At 41.5% G+C, this 18,458-nt stretch overlaps 3 non-coding genes across 3 annotated transcripts; 1 reads left to right on the forward strand and 2 right to left on the reverse strand.

Annotated features, from left to right (window-relative positions):
• Positions 1–1,345: 1,345 nt before the first annotated feature.
• Positions 1,346–1,459, reverse strand: LOC140287961 (U5 spliceosomal RNA). Its single transcript, XR_011911900.1, has one exon. It is a non-coding gene; the product is annotated as a U5 spliceosomal RNA (small nuclear RNA).
• Positions 1,460–14,122: 12,663 nt separating this feature from the next.
• On the forward strand, positions 14,123–14,236 carry LOC140287966 (U5 spliceosomal RNA). Its single transcript, XR_011911904.1, has one exon. It is a non-coding gene; the product is annotated as a U5 spliceosomal RNA (small nuclear RNA).
• Positions 14,237–17,300: 3,064 nt separating this feature from the next.
• LOC140287963 (U5 spliceosomal RNA) lies at positions 17,301–17,413 on the reverse strand. The gene has a single exon (XR_011911901.1). It is a non-coding gene; the product is annotated as a U5 spliceosomal RNA (small nuclear RNA).
• Positions 17,414–18,458: the final 1,045 nt, after the last annotated feature.

Raw genomic sequence — 18,458 nt, forward strand, 5'->3', positions numbered from 1 at the left:
TCCGTCTCTCACCACTGTGCTACCTTTCACCAGAACATGCGGATTTTTAATTAGAATGGCCACACCATCATTTTTATTTTGATTTGAGCCACTCCATATCGATAAATGGGGCCACATTTCCTCCCATTGTCTATGGTTTTTTAAAAAAGGTAGTCCACATTCTTGTATTAAAAACACATCTGATTTTATGGAGTCTAAGAAGGATAAAATACTCTGGGCTCTTGTCTTTGATTTCACACTTCTCACATTTAGTGTTGAGAAGGTGAGAACCATTAAAAGCATAAAGGAAAGTAGGTATGTCATTTTCGTTTTTCTAAGTTATCAAAACAAATTACACACAGGTTATTTCTTGGGAAACTAGCTCTTCCTTCATTTCTTTAGGTGAAAAGTGAGTAGGGTGATCTATATTTCCTTTTCGGACTCTCGGTGTTGGCCTCTGACGCAATGTTGCATTTAACTTTGAGTCCCTGGGGGTTGATTGCAGAGCTGAAGTTAAAAAGGAGACCTCATTTGGTGAGTCGGAGGGGAAGACTCTAGGTTCTTCCACTGAAGAACTGTCTGAAAGGGACCTAACCCTTCCCCTCTTCTCTGATACCACTGGGGAATCAGAGGCTCAGATGCCGTCCTCTTCGGCTGTTGACCTTCGGGGAGGTGAGTATCTTCACTAGACTCACCTGTCTGCTCTTCCTCCTCATTTAGCGTAGCTCCACCCTCTGCCTGTGAATTCTCACAGACTTCAACACTGAGTGGTGAGGCCTCTACAGGCCCCTCCCCTTTTTGCTCCTCACTTCCAATCCAAGCTTTTGGCGGGAAGTTTGAATTTATTGGGTCAACCTCTTCACTTTGTTCACCAACTGCCACCTTTGGTCCTTCTCTTTGTTGGCTTGACTGTGGCTTTATCGTCTTTAATTTGTTGGCAAAAGATTTAGGGCAATCTCTGAAGAGGTGATTTAATTCTCCACAGAGATTACATTTCCTGCCATTTGGACACTCTCCAAAAGTTTGCCCAATTTCTCTGCTCTTCCCACATAACACCTTGGTACAAGCCTCAACCAGGTGCCCATGCTCACCACACTTGCGGCAGAACTTGGGCTGCCCCTGGTAGTGGATGTAACCTCGGTTTTCAAGGTGGCCAGAGTGTCGCCCACCCGCTGCACTGAGCACTCTTCAGCCCTTTTAAATGGTATAACTTTGCACTCCCGTACGCTCCAGCAAGCACCATTCAAGCAACAACTTTGCACTCCAGCTTCGAACATCGGCACAGTCGCAACAAGTAAGGCGACTCTACTCAGAGAAGTCACTCTGCACAGTAAGAAGATTTCTTTTGCACAGACAGAAAGGGCTTCACCCGCAAAGGTAAAGCCTGCCAAAAATAGAAACAACTCATTAGTGCTGCTCTCCACAGAAATCTTTAGTAAAAGGCGAAAGACTTGTACGTTATGAAGAGAAACCAGAGTACGATTATCCGTCACCCCCCCCCCCCCCTTGCTCCTCGGCTGACCAATTAGGAACAATCGGGCCCTATTCGATGGCTGCCTTGTCTTTTACTCTGTGCAAAAGACAAGGCAGCAACAAAAACACCACGAGAATCCCGTATTGAGGCTTTGTTCTGATCGCTCATTCGGTGTCGCGTTTCTTTCAAGCAATTCTCCCGGTTAGCCCACACTCGGCTCGCTCCCATAGCCGTGTTAAAGTCTACTTCGCATTCACTCTCTTTTCTCAGCAGACTCTTGGGATTTTATCTATAAAATGAATTCCTTCACTCAAACTATGTGAAAACTGCTTTGTCCTTAATATGTACCATGTCTAGAAAGATTTAAACAAAAAAAACAACGTTGTACTTTGCAGTAAAAGAAAGAGCAAATCTAAAGTTTCAGGAATCCGAGAATAAGCTTACTTTCATGAGTTCTTCACGATTTCGGATTTTGCTATAAAATGAATTCCTTCACTCAAACTAAATTAAAACTGCTAAACCGCTAATCTGTTATATGTAAGGCAGATGTCAAATTCACCGAAATAGGATCAAAGGGTATTCGGCCAATCGAGCTGTAGCAGCTTCGGTAAAAGAGTATAAGTTGAAGAGTTTGTGAATAAAGGTGTGCGCACACATAGTGTGCTGTACGAAAATAGGCAGGGAGCAATGCCGGCTGGGGTATATGTTCTTGTATGTTGTCTGACTGTTTGATTTGAATGTGTTGTGTAAGTGTCCTGTTGAATGTTACATGTTTGGGCTTTGACACGCTTCACTGTGGTTGTTAACTGTGTGGTGTGTCCTGAAATGTTATATGTTTGGGCTGTGTGACATGCTTAATGCTTGTCAGTAGCTACCCACTTATTCATATATAGCAACTGACAACATAAGAAGTCCGGACATACTTTGATAGTAGTTGTAGAAGTATCCTTATTGATAATAGATCACTAATTCATAGTAATAGAACAGTAGATGAACAGGTGCTTGCACATGTCTCACGAAAATAAAATGGGTGTATGATTGCTGACGGCAGAGCAATACTGCCAAACTTATGAGTTCTTGTGGCAAACTTGATTCAGTGTCTTGACGTGTATACGCTGTTTCGCTGACTTGATTGTCACAAGAAACAAAGTGTGTTTGATAAGATCCGACCATTTTATTACGGGAGGATCAGTATGTATGGATTCTGATGTGACTGATAAACCCATTCGTATCTTAAGCATAATCTAATACGTGAGACAACGCCCTGGCACACGATAAAAAAAAAAAAAAGAGAGAGAGCGGTTTTGTGTCCCCACAGTCCATAATGTAGAAAAGAGAGAAAAAAGCCTTTCTGATTTGGTGTGTGTGCTCATAGTGCAGAGTGTAGAGAAAAGAAAGCCGTTTTGGTGTCACGGGTGTTGTGACTTACACACACACATTTCTAAATTGAGAAAGGAAATTATTTTAGAGGAAGCACTAGAGTTTAGATCCCACATTTGTTGATAGGCATTCATTTATTTCTTCACTTCTGATGAAGTTTCAACAATAAACAACAAACTTTGTATTATGAGAAAGAACCAGACTCATTCTTCAGGAATCCGAAAATAAGCTCTATTTTATGAGTTATGCACGAATTCGGATTCTCCTATAAAACGAATTCATTAACTCAAACCAAGTTAAGACTGCTTTGTCCTTCATATTTATTCATGTCTAATCAAGTTTCAACGATAAACAACGTTGTACTTTGTAGAATGAGAAAGAACTTCTTCAGCAATAAGCATCTCTCGACATATGACGAAATACAGATTTTGCTATAAAATTAATTCCTTCTATCAGCCTGACTTAAAACTGTTTGTCCTCCTTATTTATCCACTTCAAATCAAGTTTCAACAATTAAAAAAAAAAGAGGTGCAAATGCCAACCATACATACCTAAAAGGTGGAGCGGAAGTATTCAGCTGCAAGTAGGTGTGAATGTTCGACCATAATTTGTAAAAAGCGGGTAAGAAAAGGTTCGAATGCCCGACTATATATTAACAAAAGCGGGAGGAGAGGTCTTCGGATGAGAGTTGGTGAGAATTTCCAACCATAATCTATAAAATACGGTGAAAAAAAATATGTGAATGCCTCATAGAACACTAAAAGCGGAAGTGTTCGGCTGCAAGAAGGTGTGAATGTCCGACAATATTTGGTGAAAAGCAGGTGAAGCAAGGTCTGAATGCCCAACCTTACATCATCAAAAGCGAGATCAGAGGTGTTTGGCTGCAAGAAGGCCATAGTTTGCCAAAAGCGGGTAAGGTGCGAATGACCGACTAAATATCAACAAAAGTGGGGGCGGAGGTCTTCGGATGCAAGTGGGTGTGAATATCCCACCATACAAGTATGGTGGAGAGGAAGCTGTGAATGGCCGACCATAGTAAAAGGCGGGTGAGAGAAGGTGCGAATGTCAAACCATACATAATCAAAACAGGGAGCGGAGGTGTTCTGCTGTAAGAAGGTGTGAATGTCCAACCATAGTTGGTAAAAAGCAGGTAAGAAAAGGTTAAAATACCCGACTGTACACAATCAATAGCGGGAGCGGAGTTGTTCGGCTACTAAAAGTTGTGAAAGTCCGACCATGGTTTGTAAAAAGCGGGTAAGAAAAGGTGCGAATGCCCGACAATGTATGATCAAAAGAGGGAGTGGAGGTTTTCGGCTGCAAGAAGGTCTGAATGTCCAACCATAATTTGTAAAAACCGGGGAAGAAAAGGCTCGAAAGCCCGACTATACACCATCAAAAGTGGGAGCGGAGGTGTTCAGCTGCAAGACGGTCTGAATGTCCATCAATAATTGCTAGAAAACATGAAAGAAAATTTTCGAATATCAAACTGCACATGATCATAAGCGGGAGAGGAGGTGTTCAGCTGCAAGAAGGTGTGAATGTCTACCCATAATTACTGAAAAATGGGTAAGAAAAGGTGCGAATGCCTAACCATACATCATCAAAAGAGGGAGCGGAGGTGTTCCGCTGTAAGACGGTGTGAATGTCCGACCATAGATGGTAAAAAGCGGGTAAGAAAAGGTTAAATTACCAGACTGTACACAATCAAAAGAGGGAGCGGAGTTGTTCAGCTAAGAGAAGGTGTGAAAGTCCGACCTTGGTTTGTAAAAAGCGGGTAAGAAAAGGTTCGTATGCCCGAATATACACCATCAAAAGCGGAAGCGGAGGTGTTCGGCTGCAAGATATTGTGAACGTCCGACCAAAGTTTGTAAAAAGCAATTAAGAAAAGGTTCGAATATCTAACCAAACATAATCAAAAGCGGGAGCAGAGCTGTTCGACTGGAAGTAGGTGTGAATGTCAGATCATAATTTGCAAAAAGCTGATGAGAAAGGGTGAGAATGCCCGACTATATACCATCAAATGCGGTAGCGGAGTTGTTCGGCTGTGAGTAGGTGTGAATCTCCAACCATAATTGCTGAAAAATGTGTTAGAAAAGGTAAAAATGCCGGTCCATACATAATCAAAATCGGGAGAGGTGGTGTTCAGCTGCAAGAAGGTCTAAATGTCCATCAATAATTGCTAGAAAACATGAAAGAAAATTTTCGAAAATCAAACCACACATGATCATAAGTGGGAGAGGAGGTGTTCAGCTGCAAGAAGGTGTGAATGTCCACCCATAATACCTGAAAAATGGGTAAAAAAAAGGTGTGAATGCCCAACCATACATCATCAAAAGCAGGAGTGCATGTGTTCGGCTACAAGAAGGTGTGAACGTCCAACCAAAGTTTGTAAAAAGCAGTTAAGAAAAGGTTCGAATATCCAACCATACATAATCAAAAGCGGGAGCAGAGCTGTTCGACTGCAAGTAGGTGTGAATGTCAGATCATAATTTGCAAAAAGCTGATGAGAAAGGGTGAGAATGCCCGACTATACACCATCAAATGCGGTAGCGGAGTTGTTCGGCTGTGAGTAGGTGTGAATCTCCAACCATAATTGCTGAAAAATGTGTTAGAAAAGGTAAAAATGCCGGTCCATACATAATCTAAATCGGGAGAGGTGGTGTTCAGCTGCAAGAAGGTCTAAATGTCCATCAATAATTGCTAGAAAACATGAAAGAAAATTTTCGAATATCAAACCACACATCATCATAAGCGGGAGAGGAGGTGTTCAGCTGCAAGAAGGTGTGAATGTCCGACCATAGTTTGTAAAAAATGGGTAAGAAAAGGTGCGAATGCTCAACCATACATCATCAAAAGCAGGAGTGGATGTGTTCGGCTAAAAGAAGGTTTGAATGTCCGACCATAGTTCGTAAAATGCGGGTAAGAAAAGGTTCGAATGCCCGAACATACACCATCAAAAGAGGGAGCGGAGGTGTTCCGCTGTAAGACGGTGTGAATGTCCAACAATAGTTGGTAAAAAGCGGGTAAGAAAACGTTAAAATACCCGACTGTACACAATCAATAGCGGGAGCAGAGTTGTTTGGCTACAAGAAGGTGTGAAAGTCCAACCATGGTTTGTAAAAAGCGGGTAAGAAAAGGTTCGAATGCCCGAATATATACCATCAAAAGCGGAAGCGGAGGTGTTCGGCTGCAAGAAGGTGTGAACGTCCGACCAAAGTTTGTAAAAAGCAGTGAAGAAAAGTTTCGAATATCCAACCAAACATAATCAAAAGCGGGAGCAGAGCTGTTCGACTGCAAGTAGGTGTGAATGTCAGATCATAATTTGCAAAAAGCTGAAGAGAAAGGGTGAGAATGCCCGACTATACACCATCAAATGCGGGAGCGGAAGTTTTCGGCTGTGAGTAGGTGTGAATGTCAAACCATAATTGCTGAAAAATGTGTTAGAAAAGACTCGAATGCCGGACCATACATCATCAAAAGCGGGAAAAGTGGTGTTCGGCTGCAAGTAGGTGTGAATGTTCGACCATAATTTGTAAAAAGCGGGTAAGAAAAGGTTTGAATGCCCGACTACATATTAACAAAAGCAGGAGGAGAGGTCTTCGGATAAGAATGGGTGAGAATTTCCAACCATAATCAATAAAATGCGGTGAAAAAAAAGGTGTGAATACCCCATAGAACACTAAAAGGTGGAGCAGAAGTGTTCGGCTAAAAGAAGGTGTGACTGTTCGACTATATTTGGTGAAAAGCAGGTGAAGCAAGGTCTGAATGCCCAACCTTACATCATCAAAAACGAGATCAGAGGTGTTTGGCTGCAAGAAGGCCATAGTTTGCCAAAAGCGGGTAAGCTGCAAATGACCGACTAAATATCAACAAAAGTTGGGGCGGAGGTCTTCAGATGCAAGTGGGTGTGAATATCCCACCATACAAGTATGGTGGAGAGGAAGCTGTGAATGGCCGACCATAGTAAAAAGCGGGTGAGAAAAGGTGCGAATGTCCAATCATACATGATCAAAACAGGGAGCGTAGGTGTTTGGCTGCGACAAGGTGTGTATGTCCACCCATAATTAATGAAAAGCGGGCAACAAGTAGGTTTGAATACCCATCATCAAAAGCAGGAGTGGATGTGTTCGGCTACAAGAAGGTTTGAATGTCTGACCATAGTTTGTAAATAGCGGGTAAGAAAAGTTTTGAATGCCCGACTATACACCATAAAAAGCGGGAGCGGAGGTGTTCCGCTGTAAGACGGTGTGAATGTCCGACCATAGTTGGTAAAAAGCGGGTAAGAAAAGGTTAAAATACCCGACTGTACACAATCAATAGCGGGAGCGGAGTTGTTCGACTACAAGAAGGTGTGAAAGTCCGACCATGGTTTGTAAAAAGCAGTTAAGAAAAGGTTAGAATATCCAACCAAACATAATCAAAAGCGGGAGCAGAGCTGTTCGACTGCAAGTAGGTGTGAATGTCCAGCCATAATTACTCACAAACGGGGGATGAAAAGGTAATATTGCCAGACCATACATGATCAAAACAGGGAGCGGAGGTTCAGCTGCAAGGTGTGAATGTCTGACTATAGTTTGTAAAAAGCGGGTAAGACAAGGTGCGAATGCCCAACAATGTATGATCAAAAGAGAGAGCGGAGGTGTTCGGCTGCAAGGTCTGAATGTCCAACCATAATTTGTAAAAACCGGGTAAGAAAAGGCTCGAAAGCCCGACTATACATCATCAAAAGCGGGAGCGGAGGTGTTCAGCTGCAAGAAGGTGTGAATGTTCGACTAAAGTTTGTAAAAAGCTGGTAAGACAAGGAGCGATGTCCCGACATTGTATGATCAAAAGCGGGAGCGGAGGTGTCCAGCTGTGAGTAGGTGTGAATGTCCGACCATAATTGCTGAAAAATGTGTTAGAAAAGGTAAGAATACTGGACCATACATCATCAAAAGCGGGAGAGGTGGTGTGAAAGTCCTACAATGGTTTGTAAAAAGCGGGTAAAAAAAGGTTCGAATGCCCGAATATACATCATCAAAAGTGGAAGCGGAGGTGTTCGGATGCAAGAAGGTGTGAACGTCCGACCAAAGTTTGTAAAAAGCAGTGAAAAGAGAGAAAAAGCATTTCGTGAGTTCTGCATGATTTGGGATTTTGCTTATAAAATGCATTACTTCACTCAAACTATGTTAAAACTGATTTGTTCTTCATATTTACCATGTCTAGAAATATTTAAACAAAAAAACAACGTTGTACTTTGCAGTAAAAGAAAGAGCAAATCTAAAGTTTCAGGAATCCGAGTATAAGCCTGCTTTCATGAGTTCTGCACGATTTCGGATTTTGCTATAAAATGAATTGCTTTGCTCAAACCAAGTTAAAACTGCTTTGTCCTCCCATATTCATCAATGTCTAGATCGACTTCAACAAAGAAAAACATTGGACTTTGCAGTAGAAGAAGTTGAAATCCATCTACACATTGATAAATATGAAGGACAAAGCAGTTCCCACTTGCCCATAAGAAAATAAGCTTATTCTCGGATTCCTGATCCTTCAGTTTTGCTCTTTCTTCTACTGCAAAATACAATGTTGTTCTTTGTTGAAGTCGATCTAGACATTGATAAATATGAAGGAAAAAGCAGTTTTAACTTGGTTTGAGTGAATGAATTCATTTTATACATAAAATCCGAAATCGTGCAGAACTCATGAAAATAAGCTTATTCTCGGATTCCTAAAACTTTTGATTTGCTCTTTCTTTTATTGCAAAGTACAACGTTGTTTTTTTGTTTAAATCTATCGAGACATTGATAAATATGAAGGTAAAAGCCGTTTTAACATAGTTTGAGTGAAGGAATTAATTTTATAGATAAAATCCCAAATCATGCAGAACTCCTCAAAAGGGAGGTATGGCTTAATCACAAGTGTGGCTCTTTCTCATTCAGGGTAATATGAGGAAGTTTATGCTTGAAATATATGTAGAAATGGGTACATATGAAGGACAAAGCAGTGTTAACTTAGTTTGCGTGAAGAAATTCATTTTATACATAAAATCCGAAATCGTGCAGAACTCATGAAAATAAGCTTATTCTCGGATTCCTAAAACTTTTGATTTGCACTTTCTTTTACTGCAAAGTACAACGTTGTTTTTTGTTGAAATCTATCTAGACATTGATAAATACCATCCGAAACTCTGCTGCCGCTTTTGATAATTTATGGTTGGGCATTCTTACCTTTTCTTACCAGCTTTTTACAAATTATGATCTTACATTCACACCTACTTGCAGTCGAACACCTTCTCATCCACTTATGATCATGTGCGGTTGGGCTTTCGCACCTTTTCTTACCCATTTTTCAGAAATTATGGGTGGACATTCAGACCTTCTTGCAGCCGAAAACCTCCGCTCCTCTTTTGATCATACATTGTCGGGCATTCACACCTTGTCTTACCCGCTTTTTACAAACTTTAGTCGGACATTCAAACCTTCTTGCAGCTGAACCACCTCCGCTCCCTGTTTTGATCATATATGGTCTGGCAATAGTACCTTTTCTTACCCGTTTGTGAGTAATTATGGCTGGACATTCACACCTTCTTGCAGCCGAAAACAACCTCTCCCGCTTTTGATGATATATGGTCCGGCATTCTTACCTTTTCTAACACATTTTTCAGCAATTAGTTCGGACATTCACACCTACTCACAGACGAACACCTCCGCTCCCACATTTGATAGTGTATAGTCGGGCATTCTCACCCTTTCTCATCAGCTTTTTGCAAATTATGATCTGATATTCACACCTACTTGCAGTCGAACAGCTCTGCTCCCGCTTTTGATTATGTTTGGTTGGATATTTGAACATTTTCTTAATGCTTTTTACAAACTTTGGTCGGACGTTCACACCGTCTTGCAGCCGAACACCTCCGCTTCCTGCTTTTGATGGTGTATAGTCGGGCATTCGAGCCTTTTCTTACCCACCTATTACTTACTATGGTTGGACATTCAGACCTTCTTGCACCTGAACACCTCTGCTCCCGCTTTTGATGATGTATAGTCGGGCTTTCGAGCCTTTTCTTCCCCGATTTTTACAAATTATGGTTGGACATTCAGACCTTGCAGCCGAAAACCTCCGCTCCCTGTTTTGATCATGTGTGGTCTGGAAATACTACCTTTTCTTCCCCCGTTTGTGAGTAATTATGGCTGGAAATTCACACCTACTTGCAGCCGAAAAACCACCTCTCCGAATTTTGATGATATATTGTCCGGCATTCTAGTCTTTTCTATCACATTTTTCAGCAATTATGATCTGACATTCACACCTACTTGCAGTCGAAAAGCTCTGCTCCCGCTTTTGATTATGTTCGGTTGGATATTCAAACCTTTTCTTAACTGCTTTTTACAAACTTTGGTCGGACGTTCACACCTTCTTGCAGCCGAACACCCCCGCTTCCGCTTTTGATGGTATATATTCGGGTATTCGAACCTTCTCTTACCCGCTTTTTACAAACCATGGTTGGACTTTCATACCTTCTTGTAGCTGAACAACTCCACTCCTGCTTTTGATGATTTATGGTTGGACATTCGCATCTTTTCCTACCCATTTTTCAGTAATTATGGGTGGATATTCACATCTTCTTGCAGCTGAACACCTCCTCTCCCGCTAATGATCATGGAAGGTTTGATATTCGAAAATTTTCTTTCATATTTTAAAGCAATTATTAATGGACATTCACACCTACTTGCAGCCGAACACAACCTCTCCCGCTTTTGATGATGTATGGACCGGCATTTTTACCTTTTCTAACACATTTTTCAGCAATTATGGTTGGAGATTCACACCTACTCACAGCCGAGTAACTCCGCTACCGCATTTGATGGTGTATAGTCGGGCATTCTCACCCTTTCTCATCAGCTTTTTGCAAATTATGATCTGACATTCACACCTACTTCCAGTTGAACAGCTCTGCTCCCGCTTTTGATTATGTTTGGTTAGATATTCGAACCTTTTCTTAACTGCTTTTTACAAACTTTGGTCGGACGTTCACAATATCGTGCAGACGAACACCTCCGCTTCCGCTTTTGACGGTGTATATTCGGGCAATTGAACCTTTTCTTACCCGCTTTTTACAAACCAAGGTCGGACTTTCACTCCTTCTCTTAGGTGAACAACTCCGCTCCCTCTTTTGATTGTGTACAGTCGGGTAATTTAACCTTTTCTTACCCGCTTTTTACCATCTATGGTCGGACATTCACACCGTCTTACAGCGGAACACCTCCGCTCCCTCTTTTGATGATGTATGGTTAGGCATTCGCACCTTTTCTTACCCATTTTTCAGTAATTATGGGTAGACATTCACACCTTCTTGCAGCTGAACACCTCCTCTCCCGCTTATGATCATGTGCAGTTTGATATTCGAAAATTTTCTTTCATGTTTTCTAGCAATTATTGATGGACATTCAGACCGTCTTGCAGCTGAACACCTCCGCTCCCACTTTTGATGGTGTATAGTCGGGCTTTCGAGCCTTTTCTTCCCCGGTTTTTACAAATTATGGTTGGACATTCAGACCTTCTTGCAGCCGAAAACCTCCACTCCCTCTTTTGATCATACATTGTCGGGCATTCGCACCTTTTCTTACCCGCTTTTTACAAACCATGGTCGGACTTTCACACCTTTTAGTAGCCGAACAACTCCGCTCCCGCTATTGATTGTGTACAGTCGGGTATTTTAACCTTTTCTTACCCGCTTTTTACCAACTATGGTTGGACATTCACACCTTCTTACAGCAAAACACCTCCGCTCCCTGTTTTGATTAGGTATGGTTTGACATTCGCACCTTCTCTCACCCGCCTTTTACTATGGTCGGCCATTCACAGCTTCCTCTCCACCATACTTGTATGGTGGGATATTCACACCCACTTGCATCCGAAGACCTCCGCCCCCACTTTTGTTGATATTTAGTCGGTCATTCGCACCTTACCCGCTTTTGGCAAACTATGGCCTTCTTGCAGCCAAACACCTCTGATCTCGCTTTTGATGATGTAAGGTTCGGCATTCAGACCTTGCTTCACCTGCTTTTCACCAAATATAGTCGGACATTCACACCTTCTTGCAGCCGAACACTTCCGCTTTTAGTGTTCTATGAGGCATTCACATATTTTTTTTCACCGTATTTTATAGATTATGGTTGGAAATTCTCACCCACTCTCATCCGAAGACCTCTCCTCCCGCTTTTGTTAATATATAGTCGGGCATTCGAACCTTTTCTTACCCGCTTTTTACAAATTATGGTCGAACATTCACACCTACTTGCAGCTGAATACTTCCGCTCCACCTTTTAGGTATGTAGGGTTGGCATTTGCATCTCTTTTTATACTGATTGCTGAAGATTAAGTTGTTCTTTCTCAAACTACAATTTTTTTTTAATTGTTGAAACTTGATTTGAAGTGGATAAATAAGGAGGACAAACAGTTTTAAGTCACGCTGATAGAAGAAATTAATTTTATAGCAAAATCTGTATTTCGTCATATGTCGAGAGATGCTTATTGCTGAAGAAGTTCTTTCTCATTCTACAAAGTACAACGTTGTTTATCGTTGAAACTTGATTAGACATGAATAAATATGAAGGACAAAGCAGTCTTAACTTGGTTTGAGTTAATGAATTCGTTTTATAGGAGAATCCGAATTCGTGCATAACTCATAAAATAGAGCTTATTTTCGGATTCCTGAAGAATGAGTCTGGTTCTTTCTCATAATACAAAGTTTGTTGTTTATTGTTGAAACTTCATCAGAAGTGAAGAAATAAATGAATGCCTATCAACAAATGTGGGATCTAAACTCTAGTGCTTCCTCTAAAATAATTTCCTTTCTCAATTTAGAAATGTGTGTGTGTAAGTCACAACACCCGTGACACCAAAACGGCTTTCCTACACTCTAAACTATGAGCACACACACCAAATCAGAAAGGCTTTTTTCTCTCTTTTCTACATTATGGACTGTGGGGACACAAAACCGCTCTCTCTCTTTTTTTTTTTTTATCGTGTGCCAGGGCGTTGTCTCACGTATTAGATTATGCTTAAGATACGAATGGGTTTATCAGTCACATCAGAATCCATACATACTGATCCTCCCGTAATAAAATGGTCGGATCTTATCAAACACACTTTGTTTCTTGTGACAATCAAGTCAGCGAAACAGCGTATACACATCAAGACACTGAATCAAGTTTGCCACAAGAACTCATAAGTTTGGCAGTATTGCTCTGCCGTCAGCAATCATACACCCATTTTATTTTCGTGAGACATGTGCAAGCACCTGTTCATCTACTGTTCTATCACTATGAATTAGTGATCTATTATCAATAAGGATACTTCTACAACTACTATCAAAGTATGTCCGGACTTCTTATGTTGTCAGTTGCTATATATGAATAAGTGGGTAGCTACTGACAAGCATTAAGCATGTCACACAGCCCAAACATATAACATTTCAGGACACACCACACAGTTAACAACCACAGTGAAGCGTGTCAAAGCCCAAACATGTAACATTCAACAGGACACTTACACAACACATTCAAATCAAACAGTCAGACAACATACAAGAACATATACCCAGCCGGCATTGCTCCCTGCCTATTTTCGTACAGCACACTATGTGTGCGCACACCTTTATTCACAAACTCTTCAACTTATACTCTTTTACCGAAGCTGCTACAGCTCGATTGGCCGAATACCCTTTGATCCTATTTCGGTGAATTTGACATCTGCCTTACATATAACAGATTAGCGGTTTAGCAGTTTTAATTTAGTATGAGTGAAGGAATTCATTTTATAGCAAAATCCGAAATCGTGAAGAACTCATGAAAGTAAGCTTATTCTCGGATTCCTGAAACTTTAGATTTGCTCTTTCTTTTACTGCAAAGTACAACGTTGTTTTTTTTGTTTAAATCTTTCTAGACATGGTAAATATTAAGGACAAAGCAGTTTTCACATAGTTTGAGTGAAGGAATTCATTTTATAGATAAAATCCCAAGAGTCTGCTGAGAAAAGAGAGTGAATGCGAAGTAGACTTTAACACGGCTATGGGAGCGAGCCGAGTGTCGGCTAACCGGGAGAATAAACGCGACACCGAATGAGCGGTCAGAACAAAGCCTCAATACGGGATTCTCGTGGTGTTTTTGTTGCTGCCTTGTCTTTTGCATAGAGTAAAAGACAAGGCAGCCATCGAATAGGGCCCGATTGTTCCTACTTGGTCAGCCGAGGAGCAAGGGGGGCTATACCAACTAGCCTGATGCCCTGCTCCCGCAGTGACGGATAATCGTACTCTGGTTTCTCTTCATAACGTACAAGTCTTTCGCCTTTTACTAAAGACTTCCGTGGAGAGCAGCACTAATGAGTTGTTTCTATTATTGGCAGGCTTTACCTTTGCGGGTGAAGCCCTTTCTGTCTGTGCAAAAGAAATCTTGCTACTTTGCAGAGTGACTTCTCTGAGTAGAGTCGCCTTACTTGTTGTGACTGTGCCGATGTTCGAAGCTGGAGTGCAAAGTTGTTGCTTGAATGGTGCTTGCTGGAGCATGCGGGAGTGCAAAGTTATACCATTTAAAAGGGCTGAAGAGTGAATGCGAAGTGGACTTTAACACGGCTCTGGGAGCGAGCCTAGTGCGGGCTAACCGGGAGAATTGCTTGAAAGAAACGCGACACCGAATGAGTGGTCAGAACAAAGCCTCAATACGGTGTTCCCGTGGTGTTTGTGGCTGCCTTGTCTTTTGCACAGAATAAAAGACAAGGCAGCCATCGAATAGATTGTTTCTACTTGGTCAGCCGAGGAGCGGGGGAGGGGGGGGGGGGGGGTCAAGCGTCTCAACCAAGCAAAGCTCACCAAGTAGGCACAATCGGGCCCTTTTCGATGGCTGCAACACCTGAAAGAGATATTGATGCGAGACCCGATCAAATGCTTTTTCAAAGTCTAAATTTAAGATGACAAGCCGGGTGTTTCTGTCTCTAGCGTAATCAATGATGTCTCGAATCAGTACGAGGCTGTCGGTGAGTTGTCTCCCTGAGATGGCACAAGCTTGGTCTGGGTGAATTACCTCCTCTAAAACAGAGGACATCCGTGTCGCTAAAACCTTGCTAAAAAGTTTACAGTCAAAGTTTAAAAGTGTGATGGGCCTCCAATTCTTTAGGTCAGTCTTATAATTTTTTTTATAAAGTAGAGTAACTATTCCCACTCTAAAACTGTCGGTCGAGTTTTTCAAAATCTTTAAAAACATCTAAAATGTCTGATGATAAAAGGTCCCAATAGGTCAGATAGAATTCTGCAGGAAGCCCGTCTAAACCCGGAGCTCGACTTCTCTTAAAACCTGTTAGGCATTTTTTTAACTCTAAAGCAGTAAAATTCTGTGTCAAGTGTGCATTCTCTTTTACGGTTTTGTCAACGAATTTTAAGATTTCTGCCGATGTTTCCAAGTGCACTGGTTTCTCTTTGTACATGTTACTATAAAAGGTATGTACAGTTTCAATCATCTCTTGTGTGGATTTTGTTAAAAACCCATCTTCTCTTTTTAGATTTTGAATACACTCCTTTTTATTTATAACTTTCTTTCTTTTTCACCTTCCTCAATTTCCTGCTCCCTGCTTCTTACAAAAATTCCTTTACTCTTTATTTCTGCTAAAACTGACATTTCCTTTTTGACATCTTTGATTTCTTCTTTAAAGTCTATGCCACACTGATTTAGTTTAAAGTAGCGCTGTAAGCGTTTATGTAGTCCCATCATACATCTATTCTCTTTCCTTTTTTTACGTTTACCTTGCTGTTTAAAAAAAGCGAGAGGCTCTGGTGCCATCATGACTAAACCAGGTGAAGCCCTCCTCTCTGGGATGCATGGTTTTAAAACAGTCAGTAAGCTTAAAATCCCTGCATATGCCCTGAAGTAAAATCGAAGTCTTATCCACTTTAAAATCTACCCCTGCTCTTTTTCTATCTTTCCTGCTCAAGATACAGTTAAAATCCCCTCCTACAACTAAAGGTACTTGCCCTAGCATGTAAAGCTGTATATCTTCTAAAAGGTCATACCTTTCATTTTTTCCATTGAAATCATAAATATTTAAGAGGTTAAAGTCTTGCCCCATAAAATTCAAGTGTGCTAAAAGTGCCCGTCCGTCTCTCACCACTGTGCTACCTTTCACCAGAACATGCGGATTTTTAATTAGAATGGCCACACCATCATTTTTATTTTGATTTGAGCCACTCCATATCGATAAATGGGGCCACATTTCTCCCATTGTCTATGGTTTTTTAAAAAAGGTAGTCCACATTCTTGTATTAAAAACACATCTGATTTTATGGAGTCTAAGAAGGATAAAATACTCTGGGCTCTTGTCTTTGATTTCACACTTCTCACATTTAGTGTTGAGAAGGTGAGAACCATTAAAAGCATAAAGGAAAGTAGGTATGTCATTTCGTTTTTCTAAGTTATCAAAACAAATTACACACAGGTTATTTCTTGGGAAACTAGCTCTTCCTTCATTTCTTTAGGTGAAAAGTGAGTAGGGTGATCTATATTTCCTTTTCGGACTCTCGGTGTTGGCCTCTGACGCAATGTTGCATTTAACTTTGAGTCCCTGGGGGTTGATTGCAGAGCTGAAGTTAAAAAGGAGACCTCATTTGGTGAGTCGGAGGGGAAGACTCTAGGTTCTTCCACTGAAGAACTGTCTGAAAGGGACCTAACCCTTCCCCTCTTCTCTGATACCACTGGGGAATCAGAGGCTCAGATGCCGTCCTCTTCGGCTGTTGACCTTCGGGGAGGTGAGTATCTTCACTAGACTCACCTGTCTGCTCTTCCTCCTCATTTAGCGTAGCTCCACCCTCTGCCTGTGAATTCTCACAGACTTCAACACTGAGTGGTGAGGCCTCTACAGGCCCCTCCCCTTTTTGCTCCTCACTTCCAATCCAAGCTTTTGGCGGGAAGTTTGAATTTATTGGGTCAACCTCTTCACTTTGTTCACCAACTGCCACCTTTGGTCCTTCTCTTTGTTGGCTTGACTGTGCTTTATCGTCTTTAATTTGTTGGCAAAAGATTTAGGGCAATCTCTGAAGAGGTGATTTAATTCTCCACAGAGATTACATTTCCTGCCATTTGGACACTCTCCAAAAGTTTGCCAATTTCTCTGCTCTTCCCACATAACACCTTGGTACAAGCCTCAACCAGGTGCCCATGCTCACCACACTTGCGGCAGAACTTGGGCTGCCCCTGGTAGTGGATGTAACCTCGGTTTTCAAGGTGGCCAGAGTGTCGCCCACCCCGCTGCACTGAGCACTCTTCAGCCCTTTTAAATGGTATAACTTTGCACTCCCGTACGCTCCAGCAAGCACCATTCAAGCAACAACTTTGCACTCCAGCTTCGAACATCGGCACAGTCGCAACAAGTAAGGCGACTCTACTCAGAGAAGTCACTCTGCACAGTAAGAAGATTTCTTTTGCACAGACAGAAAGGGCTTCACCCGCAAAGGTAAAGCCTGCCAAAAATAGAAACAACTCATTAGTGCTGCTCTCCACAGAATCTTTAGTAAAAGGCGAAAGACTTGTACGTTATGAAGAGAAACCAGAGTACGATTATCCGTCACCCCCCCCCCCCCCCCCCCCCCCTTGCTCCTCGGCTGACCAACTAGGAACAATCGGGCCCTATTCGATGGCTGCCCTTGTCTTTTACTCTGTGCAAAAGACAAGGCAGCAACAAAAACACCACGAGAATCCCGTATTGAGGCTTTGTTCTGATCGCTCATTCAGTGTCGCGTTTCTTTCAAGCAATTCTCCCGGTTAGCCCACACTCGGCTCGCTCCCATAGCCGTGTTAAAGTCTACTTCGCATTCACTCTCTTTTCTCAGCAGACTCTTGGGATTTTATCTATAAAATGAATTCCTTCACTCAAACTATGTGAAAACTGCTTTGTCCTTAATATTTACCATGTCTTGAAAGATTTAAACAAAAAAAAACAACGTTGTACTTTGCAGTAAAAGAAAGAGCAAATCTAAAGTTTCAGGAATCCGAGAATAAGCTTACTTTCATGAGTTCTTCACGATTCGGATTTTGCTATAAAATGAATTCCTTCACTCAAACTAAATTAAAACTGCTAAACCGCTAATCTGTTATATGTAAGGCAGATGTCAAATTCACCGAAATAGGATCAAAGGGTATTCGGCCAATCGAGCTGTAGCAGCTTCGGTAAAAGAGTATAAGTTGAAGAGTTTGTGAATAAAGGTGTGCGCACACATAGTGTGCTGTACGAAAATAGGCAGGGAGCAATGCCGGCTGGGGTATATGTTCTTGTATGTTGTCTGACTGTTTGATTTGAATGTGTTGTGTAAGTGTCCTGTTGAATGTTACATGTTTGGGCTTTGACACGCTTCACTGTGGTTGTTAACTGTGTGGTGTGTCCTGAAATGTTATATGTTTGGGCTGTGTGACATGCTTAATGCTTGTCAGTAGCTACCCCACTTATTCATATATAGCAACTGACAACATAAGAAGTCCGACATACTTTGATAGTAGTTGTAGAAGTATCCTTATTGATAATAGATCACTAATTCATAGTGATAGAACAGTAGATGAACAGGTGCTTGCACATGTCTCACGAAAATAAAATGGGTGTATGATTG

This window comes from Leuresthes tenuis, unplaced genomic scaffold (genome assembly GCF_036924035.1).
Source record: "Leuresthes tenuis unplaced genomic scaffold, fLeuTen1.0.hap1 SCAF_189, whole genome shotgun sequence".
Taxonomy (NCBI): domain Eukaryota; kingdom Metazoa; phylum Chordata; class Actinopteri; order Atheriniformes; family Atherinopsidae; genus Leuresthes; species Leuresthes tenuis.